This window comes from Paramormyrops kingsleyae, chromosome 16, assembly GCF_048594095.1.
Source record: "Paramormyrops kingsleyae isolate MSU_618 chromosome 16, PKINGS_0.4, whole genome shotgun sequence".
Taxonomy (NCBI): domain Eukaryota; kingdom Metazoa; phylum Chordata; class Actinopteri; order Osteoglossiformes; family Mormyridae; genus Paramormyrops; species Paramormyrops kingsleyae.
The window spans coordinates 27079996-27093532 of record NC_132812.1 but is presented as its reverse complement, the minus strand read 5'-3'; positions in this window follow the sequence as shown (position 1 = coordinate 27093532).

The window sequence follows — 13537 nt, the reverse complement described above, 5'->3', positions numbered from 1 at the left end:
TAATGGTCAATATAAGCATTAATGATCCTTTGTACTGCATTATAAAATTATCTATAGTGGAGAGCTTCATAAGGCAGCCATAATGCATAATAAACATGGCTATAATATGTTATGCCTTTTTATAAATTGTATAGCCATGTTTATAATGCTTTATGAATGCATTATAATATGTTATGAATGTGGTCATAGATTCTTATAGACAATGCCTTAATAGAAAGTGTTAACCATTTCTTGATTGTTTTTTTAAACTGGTCTGAAGTAATCTTTGTCTGTGGTAATGCTAGTCTGGCATCACACTGTTCTTAACTCGTGTTTCATGTCCAGGACCCCAATGCCTGCTGGGTCACCACAAGCCCAACACACAGACCCAAAGCAGAGTGGATCAGCTTATGTCTGTTAACTTCATTTACATTCATCGGCAACATTCATTCAGCTTTGGTCATTTGCCTAAAACATTCATGCCTTACATCAGGCATTACACAAGCATACAATCACTAATTGTGAGTGTGACCACCCCCCAAGTGGAAAAACAAATGTGAGCTGCTCAGATCACGCCATTAAAATCAGGTTAGTTTCTCCACCAGCTGCTGCAAAAGTAGCTTTCCTGACCCGCCATCTTCCTGACAACGCCTTAGTGCCCGCGGGGGGGCATCGCGTGGCTCCTCCAATTAGTGCGCAGCTTTCGCGTGGTGCCAAAGTTTTCCCGAGCACAAAACAAGAGGGGGGCCACTCACAGGGACATGAATCAGAGGAGAACACATCAACTGTCAACCACTTCCTGACAAAGTGGGAGGAAAAGAGAATGCGGGAGAAAAGGAATCATAGTCATACAGCAACTGTTACTCTGATATTAGCGTTTGCCCTAAACCATCAACAGGGCAACAACAAACCTGTTAGTCACATCAGGCGCCTGACAACCACACGCCAAACATCTTTGGATCAAGCGAAGCCAACTCTTGGTGATCTACTTACAATGCCGTTGAGAGCATCTCCAGGGATGCTCGTGGATGCATGTGAATCAGTGAGCATGGAGACCCCTTCAGTCAAAGCAGCAGCAAGCCAGCTTTGGTTGGTCAGCGTGTTTGTTGCCTTTCATGCCCAGATCTAGGTCACCACCTCTGGTGCACAAGGACCACGCTCTTGTGTTGCACTTTAATTAATATTGGGTTGACGTAGAAACACTTAATGATTGCTTCACCAGAACCACTGGATCTGGTGTTGAGCAGTCTATGAACACTCTGGGGAATGCTAGGGCAGTCTCATTCATAAACGAGGATGAAAGAGCCTTTGCTATTGCCAGTCAGGACATTTACTGTAATCAGTGTGGATGCTTGAAGTCTGCCACCTTTCCTTTTGCTACGCTGCACCTCTTAACGTCGCAGCATCATGACCTATAGCGGCTCGGCTGGGTGCTTGCATGTTTCCCGCTTGTTGAAAGACCCTTTGCAAATCTGCCCTAAAAATTCCACTGGAGCGGAAGTGTAAAGTCGGCGAGCGCTTTGCGGGAGGTGTCCGTCCACGGCACACTTGCTGGGTGCACGTACTTATCTTTCAAAGCACATCTCCTAGGTGCAGTGAATCAGCGAGGACAGCCCCAGCCATGGTAACTAGATTGAGTAGAGGCCATTTGAAATCAAATTACCGGACCCCGCTTGGAGAACAAGAGTCAGTCCTCCCTTTACAGAGGCCCAGTTTCTTTTATTTCATCTCAGCATCGATCAATAAATATCTATCTCCAGAAATAGAATGAAAAATGATTCACGGCTAATTTACAACAGGCCGTGAAGATAAATCGCTGTTTCTTTCTCATTTATGTCATCTGATTTCTCATCTTTGTATGCTTAAAGAAATCTATTACCCCGCTTCAGCAGACATGGACACAGAGACATTTATGTCCCCTGATTTTTCATCTCTGGGTCCCAGTTAATGACATTATTGACAGGCAGGCGGCTGTGTGGGGGTCCGTTAATGTCGAGTACAAGAAAGTTTGGGAAACAGGGACTCCAGAAGACACACCTGGGGAGGAAATTACAGTAACTCTGCCGGCATTGGCAGTAGTTTGAAATGCAAACCACTTACGTAAACCTGAAATTAAAATGGTTGACACATTTCAGACTCTCTGCTGCCGGCTCCCAGGAAGGAGGCAGACCACCAAAGGAATGGCCCCGATCACATGACCCATGAAAGTGTTGCAGCTCAGCAGTGCATTTTCAGTGTCTGGCAACCAGCTGGAGGAATCGTTCAGAACTGTCATTATCACAGTACACTAAATACAAGCCGATGCAGTTGCTAGGGCGTCATAAGCACGATTATTAGTGGGTGTGGCAGAAATGAGATCAGTGCAGGAAATTACAGAGTGGTTAGTGCATCAGTATGTGTTTAATCAGTTAACAGATCAGAGTCATAGGAGGTCAGACCAATATCCCTCTCTGCATGCATCTATGCATCTTCAATAACGGCGCATGCAGTATGGGCTGCACAGCCCTCCCGGCAGGGGGCGCTGTGGATGGAAATTCAGGCTCATGCATTCATTGATTCGATTCACTTTGCCAAAAGTCCTAAAAAGAAATTAGCCACATCAATACAGCAAACATAAAGCGACTACCTCTATCATTCTTATCTAAGCCTTAGTCCTGAGGCCGTGCCCGGTGTGTAAGCATTGCTGAATCCATCCACGACAGAGCGCACACCCAAGACTCATTGCCTTGCTCGCGTGAATGAAGCTCTCTCCTTAGTTATTATGTAGCTTCCTAGCTCTAAAACCAGATTAATTTGAGCACTACGATCGTGTGGTTAACTTACTACTACAAAAAATAAATAAATAAATAAATAAATACAAATAAATAATAAATAAAAATAATAATAAAAAAAAATTTAATTAAGCAATTAATTAAAAATAAATAAATAAAAAAATAAAAATCAAAACATAAAATAAAATAAACTTTCTACTATATCTATACCCTGTATTCTCTATTTACAATGCAGCTTATTACAAGCATATCGGTTTGCATTGTATTTTGTTCTTGGCTACTTGATATTTTATTTCTTGTAGGAAATAGTATTGACTTCATCCTTTCTGGTGACTCATTGTATGTCCTTGTATGGTCTCAGCTGAGCGATATCTTCCCTTCAGCCCAGAGTGTCTCACTGTGGGTAAGGTCACCTGGTAACAAAATGAATAATTAAAATGGCCACCAACATGCTGCCTGCATGAGAGAGGAGGTGTCTAGGTGAGATGACGCTGGGCGGGTAGCTGTCTGAGCGCTCGATGGCCTGCTGTCCTGCTCGTTGTACTCCCTTGCGGGCTCCAGCGATTGCTCAGGGCCCTTCAAACCCTGCAGACGCCGAGCTAATCAAAGCCCTTCTGCTGCAGCAGTCTCTGAGCATGGGGCCTAATTGCCCTCATGGTACCGTGTGTGAGAAATCGTGTGAGACCTTGTACATGTTCTCCTGTTAATGAAAAGGTGAGGCTGGAAGTCTCTGTAACAGAATTCTTGGAGTCTCTGAAGCCATGAGACTGGATCTGCATGGAGCAGGCTCCATGTTATGTCACCAACCAAGTAGTGAAATTGAATCAGTGGGAAAACACCAGTGCTCCAGCAATGATGATCAAATAGTGAACCAGATCCACCAATAAAGAATCAGTAATGCCCTAGCTCCACCAATGATGATCCGGCAATGCTCCAGGTCCACCAGTGAGGAACAACAATGCGCCGGCTCTGCCAGTGAATGACTTCTTATACTCAGGTGAACCAGAAAAATGAGACAGACTGTGTTCTAATAACCCAGAAAAGCACGGGTACCCAGGTGGCTCATATGCAGACAGGTGTTTTTGCCCAACAAACCTAGAAAGGAAATTGTCTCAGATGCTCTTGAACTAGCGCAGCACAGTGAGCAAGACTTTGATTTTAATTTAACAGTGAAGTATAGTTGTATCTTCAATATGTTCTGTAAAACTGGCCTGCACCTTTCATGCCTTTGAGAAGGAACATCCCTGGAGGGAACTTGTTGAGCATAACCGGTATCTTTCAGCACCTCATCTCCAGTTGGACACAAGCTGTGTAGTTCTACTACAAGAACTTGGATATCCAGTGTCTCTAGAGAACTATCTTTTGAACATCTTAAATCCGACAACAAACTCCTGACTTGCTAACTGCCCACCCCTCAGGCAGAAACGCACATTACCGCAGGGGCTTTGATCTCAGACAGCTCCTGTGATAGTTTAACACCTCCCCATTTCTCTTCTTCAGCAGGTGGGGATATTTCAGCTGAAATAACCTGTAATATCCAGGCTCAGTCTGCACTGTTTTACATTTGCATTCCATTTTCATTTGTTTGCAATTCACTTTCCAGCCACCTTTAAACACAGACCTGCCTCCACTAGAATTCAGTTTCTATTCAGTTTGTCTTCTAGCTTTCTGAGGGCAAGTATAGGTTTGTCTGTCTTATTCATTTCAGCTATTGGTTATTCAGTGTCAAAGAAGGAGCACGATGCATAGTTCCTGAACCATTCATACATTAGCTACTGTTAAGGTCTTGGAGGTTAAGGGACACCTCCACACGGTGTAAAAGAGATCGATATAACAGGCTTTGTCTTCCAATCTGCGATGTGTCGCAGGCGTAGATTTTCAACATCTTTCACCACATTTTGTTGCACATATTTCAGACCTGAAATGCACAAATTTGAGCAGGTTTAACATCTTTGGACTTTGACCGTAATGTACAATAAACATAGTTAACTCTTTCATGACAGGCATCACCTGGTGAGACAAAACAATTAACCGTTTGCCAACAGTGGTGCTCATTTTTAATTGTTGTTGTTTTTCTTGCAGCACTATGTTTTGTTTTAAAAATAACACTTCAGTTCATCTCCCTTCTTCGAATGCATGGCAGATTTAAAGTTTTATGGTAAAATTAGCGCCAGCTGACATTCTCTTGGTGGAGCATGCGAGGCGTGTGGACCTTTGCTGAGTCTTTATGCCGCTTTGTTGAGTTCCAGGTCGTCATGGAAACGTGCATTGGATCATGACAGTGGCACCACCACCCCCCCCCCCCCCACGTTAAGGACAAAACCTCAGAGGCCCAAGCATGTCCAAAAGCTGGTTCTCCTGATACCGGTGATCAGGCTGAGCTTCTCCAGAGCCCTCAGATCCAGTGACAAGCTGCAAGACCTTGTACTGCCTTGGAGCTCAGCTTATCTGTCTGAGGCTTCAAGCGCCGATCACAGAGGACGCAGCGTCAATCGGCAGAATACAGGCCTTCGTCTAGATGACAATGTTGATGAGTCAACATAACCATCCCACTCCTGTGTTATTTTTTCCTGTTCAGCTCTTAAATAAGCACAGGGCTTAAGACGTTAATTGTCTACAGGGATATTTCAGGCTTTCACATTTAAGTGTTTCATCCTGTATCATAATTGCTTGTATGTTTTTTGCTGCCGTATCTCCATTAGGAGATCATGTAAGAGGCCAATCCCCCCAGTGAGAGGTAATTTTTCTCTGCCTTCTCCAAGTCCTCGCACCACATCTCGTTGTGAATACCTGCACGCTGGAAGTCTCCATAGGCTTCCTAAGTCTGCTTGTACAGATTGAGGGGACACAGTTCAGGGATTGCCAGTGATACACAAGTGGATCTTTTTTGAGAAAATGCTAGAATACAGGGAAAGTGCATAAGATATGATCACTGTTTGTTTTTATCTTAAACTCCGGAAATGTTGATGCTCCATCCACTGATGAAGGTAGATGAAATAAAGACTCCACTGAGCCACAGCTTCTTACACAGGAGGACATACCGCCCATAGCTGATGAGTTACATAAAAAGTACAAGAACTGCATTGTTGGTGTAGGAGTAGCTGTAATGACCAGAGAACAACGTGATATCTTACACTACTGTTTATATTGAATAGAATATAGCACACTTTCCCCTGTCAAGCAGGTTTTCTCACTTCTGGTTTGAAGAAAATAACTGACAAAATTAACAGAAGGAACTGCAATAAACCAAGGCATAGCTAGGTTTTAGGAAGTACAAAGACTTGACAGAGTGACTTCTAGTAAAGAGATTTCAGTCTAGGGGATTAATTTTAGAGCTTCAAAGACCATTTTTAATTCAGCAGAAAGATAAACTACAGCTGGATAAAATAATTTTGAATAAAGAACGATAACCAAAATTTACAGAAGAAACCTATTAGTCGGGATGACTTGAGTGAATTCCTTTTCTAGTTCATTCCAACACTTGCCTTTTATAATAGATGCCTATTCTGGAATTAAGTACTTTTTGCTTTGTAAATTACTTTTAACTAAGCACAACTCAAGATGCTGTTTTTATTCCAGTTTTTATTTACTGTTTTTCGAATAAATGATTCTTGCTTATGGGACTGTCTATGTGGATTATTTCGATAGCTTTATGCAGCCAGAAACACTGGATTGTAAACGCCACTGACATGGCTAATTGATGGCACTGTAAGTAAGGAACCGGAAATAAGCAAAGGTGAACCCAGTTAGCTGCCACGTCTGCCACAACACGCAGCTGTCACTGTACGGCCACTGAGCAGGGAAAGCATGTGTGGGTGAAAGCGGCTTCTTCGAGCAGTGCATGCTCCAGGTATCTCTGCAGTTTCTGCATCCCAGTCGTCTTACAATCTAAATAAATCACATTTTTTATCGTTCCCCCTGTGATTTTCACTTTGGTTCAACATGAGATCTCCGGGTTGTCAGAGGTCTGATTTTAACACAGCTTGCCGTATCTAATGAGCAAAGCTCCTGCTTCTTAGCTGGATGATAAACTATATATATTTACTGTAAAAATCTGTTTCAGCCTGTGACCTTATGGAGGGTAACCAGTTGGAAGATGGATGGATCGCTGTTCCTTTGTTTCTGCTGGTTACCATATAATTGCTGTCTGCTGTCAATCGAGGCACATTTTCTTCAGATCCACTGTTTGAGGTCGGTGTGCTCTTCCAGAGTTCATGGTTCGAATCGCTCATCCACTGTTAAACTGTGGAGACTTCTCTTGTGTTTTGTGTGGGTGATCTCCAAGTACTCCAAGTTTCCTCCTGACTGGTGTCTGAAAATTGCTCGTAGTGCGCCTTTGTGTGTGTGTGTGTGTGTGTGTGTGTGTGTGCGAGCGGGTTTACCTATCCTTATGGGGACATAATGTCCCCATAACGTGATAAATATCCGTTTTTTTTCCCTTATATGGACCGGTTTCCTGGTCCCCATAATGGAAAACTCTATTTTATAAAAATCGGTGACTGCTATGAAAAAACTAAAAATGCAAAAACTCTTGTATTTTGTTAGGTTACTTATGGTTATGGTTAGGGCTGGGTAGGGGTTAGGGTTGTTATAGTTAGCATTAGCATTTTTCCAATTGAAATGAATGAGCGGTCCCCATAAGGATATGTTTACCCTACATGTGTGTGTGTGTGTGTGTGTGTGTGTGTCTGTAGTAAACAGACATCCCATCTAGGGTATACCGCAGCATTGTGCTGCCTGGGATGGACCCCAGGCTCCCCCCACAAGTCTGACCAGTAGTTGGAAGATTAGTGGATGGGTTTCATTGGAGTTCTGTCCCAAGAATCCATGTCTTCCCCTGCCGCAGATAGCTTTAGACTAGATGTGGGTGCAGATTTAATATTTCCACTTAATCTTTTCTTAGAACGATGAGCAGGTAAAGTCAGTTACACGCCACCCACAGTGAGGAGAACTGTGATGTGGTATTTCTGTCACAGTGTGCATCACTGAGGGACACTGGCAGCTTTCCTGACCTGTGACTGAAGAACTGGGGGGGGGGGGCATTTCTATCTTTCTAAAGGTAGTGAACCTTCCTTTCTGTGACCTAGATTTTCACTCCTCCGAAACTGCTTCTTGGCAAACAACCAAAGCCTCATTCCTATCACATTTGAGATTTTTTGCCAGTATTTATAGTCAGTACAGTTGATGTTTACAGATGGAATTGATGGATCCAAATGCTGTGAATGTCACAATGAAGTGAATGTCAGAGACAAATGACAATCAGATATGGGAAAAGAGGGAGAGTGGAGCCTGTAAAAAGCTTTGTCCTGGGTTATTATCCAGACAACAAAAGGAGCATCCATCTTGCTTTTTAGTTATGTGTAAATTGAATGGATTTGATTAGATGCATGTTATGTGAAAAGAGAGGGATTCACAGCATAGAGTCATACAGTTCATTGGAAATAAGGGAGGGGTCTTCTGACCTTCTGAAGCATGTTCTCCAGAACTCCAGCAGGTTGGCTGTATGTAGGATGATATCCCAAGGACTTCAACATTCAGGGAGGGGGAAGGGTCATTCATTTGGGCTGTGTCTACTACCAGTGTATGCTGTACACCCTGTTTCATCTACCAGTGCCCCACTACAAATGTTAAACTGTTTTAAATAAATTTGAGTTAAATCCCAAGCATCACATGTAAGCTGTTTATACTATTTTCAGTGTTCAGTATCATTACTATAAATCTGTTCACCAATGCCTTCTATCACCATGCTGAACATGTCAGTCATCCTGAAAAATCTGTGTCATTCAGAGGTCCATCTGCCATAGAAAATTATCATGTTCATTAGACCCAACCTCCATCCATCCATCCATCCATCCATCCATTTCCTTACCTGCTGATCCTATGCAGGTCACAGAGATCCAGAGCCTAGAGGTGCAAGGCAGGGAATAATCCAGAATTGGGCATCAACCCGTAACAGGGCACACTCACACACAGCACGCACAGACATACCAGTCACACACACAGTAACATTTATGGACAATTTGGCAACAACATTTCACCTCAGCATGTTTTTGGACTGTGGGGGGAAACCTGAGTACCTGGATGAAACCTTACGGCAACACAGGGAGAAGAAGCAATCTCTACCCATAGAACCAGGGAAGAGACTAAACCCAACCTCACAATGTCCATTTTAAATTAACCTTTTTGTCCTAAGTACACAGTAAGAATGAAGAGTAAACAGAACCAAAAATCATTAAAAGTTTATGAATATTTATCAAAGACAGGAGACCACATGTATTTATGACTAACAGTTATATTCCAGGACAAAAATATAACAGGAGAGGCCTTTCAGTTCAGCCCTGTTGCCCTTATATTAACTCACACTGTGTGTGAAACACTAGAATTATTTCCTTGTCAAACCCTTCCTGTACAAGAAAACTGACATTAGTTTCCAAGGGAGCAGACAGTGTTCCAGAGAGTAATGAATTTGAAGCATATTGATTCTGGGGAAATGGTCCGTTTGGCTTAGGTCTCATAACCTGGGAGTTGAGCCCACAGCGGGTGAACTTTTGCCACCAAACTGAACGTGTGGCTCATATCATCACGGCAGCCATGTTTTAATGTGATCTGTTGTACTTAGGAGCTACCAGAGCAGCGGGTTGTGGCGACACAACGGCCGAGAGATGGGTGTCACTGTTTCCCTTGTGATTTCGAACCCGACAAGCCTGGCCACAGTCCAGAGTGAACCTGGTGGCCCATGCGACCTTATCAATGATTCATGTCTAGGAGTGAGATTCAGCAGAAATGTGTGTGACTCAAGGGGTACACAGATCAGGCATCTCCTGCTGAACTAAAGCAAAAAAAGCTTCAGCAATGATTGTGTCCTACCCCAATCGTCCGCTCCTTCCATGTGCCATTTCTTGTTGCTGTTATTAGTCTTATGTATTTAAATCTGCGTTTGGTATGTTTTCCCCACTCCAGTCATTGATGTTGTTTTATGTAATGTGGTGTGTTTTCCCTATTAAACCTCGTATTCTCCCGATCCCTCGACTCCTGTTCATCCTTTCCCGGTCCGTGCCTGTGCGTTGCACAACAGATTGGTTCAAAATTACCTTCACCGCCATGTAAATAAGACCAGGAACCAGGAACTTCTCTCGCATTCCCACTGCAGGAACTCAACACCACTTTAGTCCATATTTTTAGTCCCTACACCAGAGTAGGTACTTTTTCCCTGACCCAGAACTACTTGGTGGCACTGGCTCATAGTGATAAACTTTGCTGATTGGTTCACTACATGCACCAGCGCTAATTAGGAATTGCAGGGAAAACAGACAGAGGTAGTACAGCGAAAGTTGAGCAAATGGAATTATTTTTGTATGTATATTGCATCAAATACATTAATATATATTTTTTTACTTGTATCTCCATATTTCTGCATTGAAAAATTGGATCAATAACCAACATGCTTCTCTCTGACATGCTTCGCCAGTCCCTGCACTTATTACATTTTAGAACATAACAATGTAAGAAATTTACAAACGAGAGGGGGCCATTCAGCCCATCAAGCTCGTTTGGGGAGAACTTAACTAATAGCTCAGAGTTGTTAAAATCTTATCTAGCTCCGATCTAAAGGAACCCAGGGTTTTAGCTTCCGCTACACTAGCAGGAAGACTATTCCATACTCTAACTACACGCTGTGTAAAGAAGTGCTTCCTCAAATTTGTTTTAAAATGTTCTCCCGCTAATTTCCACTTATGGCCACGAGTTCTAGTATTTAAACTAATATTGAAATAGCCATTTGGCTGAACAGCATCCAGACCCGTTAGAATCTTACAGACCTGAATCATATCCCCCCTTAGTCTCCTTTGCTCAAGGCTAAACAGATTCAGCTCAGCTAACCTCTCCTCATAAGACATTCCTCTAAGACTAGTAATCATTCTCGTAGCCCTCCGTTGCACCTTTTCTAAGGCAGCAATGTCCTTCTTAAGGTATGGTGACCAAACCTGCACACAGTATTCTAGGTGGGGTCTTACCAAGGAATTAAATAAATGTAATGTAGTGGAATAACATTACATTACTTTTATTATAATTCATTATAATAAATAATAAAAAATAATAATAATAATTATAATTAATTATAAATATGTCATGGGCCATATAAATAAAATACAAATAAAATGTGATTTGTCCTGTATTTCTGGACTGCATGAATAACCCCCCCCCCAAATAACTAACAAATAACTAATGAAACAATTTGTTCATTCTCCAGTATTTTGTGGTAGCAGTGTAGTTTCTTATGACATTAAGTGTGAAGTTTAACATACAAGCATTTTTGTGTCCCCCCATGCTTATTTAGGATAAAGGTCACAGCTCCTTGTGGTCAGGAGCTACAGAAGTTCCCAGGAACATCATCATTTGGCTTAGAGAAATGAGATATAATGACAGGAGGAAGAGTGGAGCAGTAATGGAGGAACACAGCTCTTTGGGGCAGAGGGTGCCAGATATGCACAAAACAGCAGAGAACATGGGGACAAAGAGAAGCACAAGCGAGGTCCTAATGCTCAAAGCAACTGGAATAATCCTGAGAGGGCTTTGCTCTCAGGAGATAAAGTCAACTTACTATTGCATCACAAACAGAGTGGGTGAAGCTTGGGAAATGCATTGCACACTTTTTTCAGACCCATATTCATCTCTTGCTAAATGTGTACAGGAGAAGATAAAACTGACCCAGTTACATTCCATAACTGGATGTTGTGAACTCTAAATGGCACCTTTTCTAACAGCTCTGACAGGTGAGGGTCATAGGTTCTGTAATGAAAAGGTGACACACAACTACTGAATGCTCTTGGTTAACAGAGAGAATGCTGCGTAATGTCGGTGGATTGGACTTTGTGCTTGATGGTTCCCAATCTGTATGCAGCAGAGTCCATGAAACCCCATAAGGGCAGCATATAGTTTGGATGAGATGCATGTTTATTATATTCACTGGAGACTCGACCATGTCATGAGTAATAAATACTTCTCTATGGATATCTTCTATACTGTAGGAGGTACCTGTCATGCCCCATAATTCCTCAGGCATGATTATAATAATGGATGGATGGATGGCTATTTCTAATGTAAGAACATCCCTTTATCAATCCCTAAACATTCTGCTTGGACACTGGCAGGTCTTTATCAATCCCTAATCATTCTGGTAGGACACTGGCAGGTCTTTATCAATCCCTAATCATTCTGCTTGGACACTGGCAGGTATTTATCAATCCCTAATCACTCAGGTTGGACACTGGCGGGTCTTTATCGATCCCTAATCATTCTGCTTGGACACTAGCAGGTCTTTATCAATCCCTAATCATTCTGCTTGGACACTAGCAGGTCTTTATCAATCCCTAATCCCACAGATTATCTGATGTCCATAACAGACCATTACAGCTAGAGCAGTTTGGTTCTTGGGCAAAGGGAACCCTGGCTTCAGGTTCCCCGCAGCTCCACATGTTGACTGTTGAGGGCCAATTAAGTCTGGGGAATAATTTAGCTAAAATTACGGGGGCCAAAACTGGCCCCTGCTAAGAGAAGCGGCCTCTGCTGCTGCCTGTAATATGTGTGATGGACTCCACTGTTCAAATAGCTGTGCTCATGCTGCTGTTTTCTCATCCATATAAGTAGTTACGGAGCTCGGCTGATAATCACGGAAGCCGATTAGCATCGTTAACAGCGGTACCATGAAAAGTCGGCCCGCTCTACTTACGTTAGCTATTTTGGTAGGGACCTGCTTATCTGTAGGCACTGAGCTCATAACCCTGACTGTGAGAGGGGTTCAGTTTCAGTACAAGAACCCAAATACGAGATAGGGTAAGGCTGATACAGTAGAACTTAGACTGAAGAAGTGATCTTAGGCTCTGAGAAGTGTCAATTTTCTTGTTTTAGTTTGGTTTTCCATTTTACTGTTTTTGTCCTTGTATTTTCTGTTTCTTGTTTAAAGTTTAAAAGGCAAACTAAATCATAAAAGATGCAAAATAAAACCACACTCTGGTTTTAATGTCTATAAACCCTAATCTGTCACTTTCTTTGCCTTTAATCACAGTTTCGTCTCACCCCTGAGCAGCAATTTCTGTGGTTATGTGAAGAAGCCCCTCGTTCCCCATCAGACCCCCTGTTCCAAAGAAACTGTCCAGCTCCCATCTGTGCCAAAGCCATCAATGCCTCTGTGCGACGTCGCCGACGGCTTGGTGGCCCAAACCCGACCCTGGCAGCGCAGGGTGGGAATGACAGGCAATGCCAGGCAGGTCTATGGTGCCCTGGAGCCTCTGCTCTTCTCTCAAGGGGCACCGTCAAGTTATGTTCTGGGTTTAATCATGAGCCCAAACTAGGCCAAGAATAGCTTTAAACTTTTGATGGCGCTGATGCTGTCAAGCTTTAATGTTCTTATATCTCACCTGGCTTTATAGTTAAACCAGAATCATCCTAATTCCATGATTAATTAATACATAAATATTACAACATAAACAAAATTTAAAGCTAATGCTTGCTGAAAATGACATGGCTTCTAATAGTCTATAATTTAATCACTTCTTTCACCACTATTAACTCTATTTAGCTTAGAGATCATATATGTCCTCAAATCCTGTGCATCACTGTAATACTTATTTTTGGGAAGTGGTGCACCGTGTTCAGCAGGCCACATGGCTATGGTGTGTCATCCCTCCTAGACGTGACGCAGTGACCGTACTGTGTTTACACATGCGTTGTATCGTCGCTCCAAGACATGACGCAGGATCTGTAGTGTGTTTGCCCACATGCTGTATCAT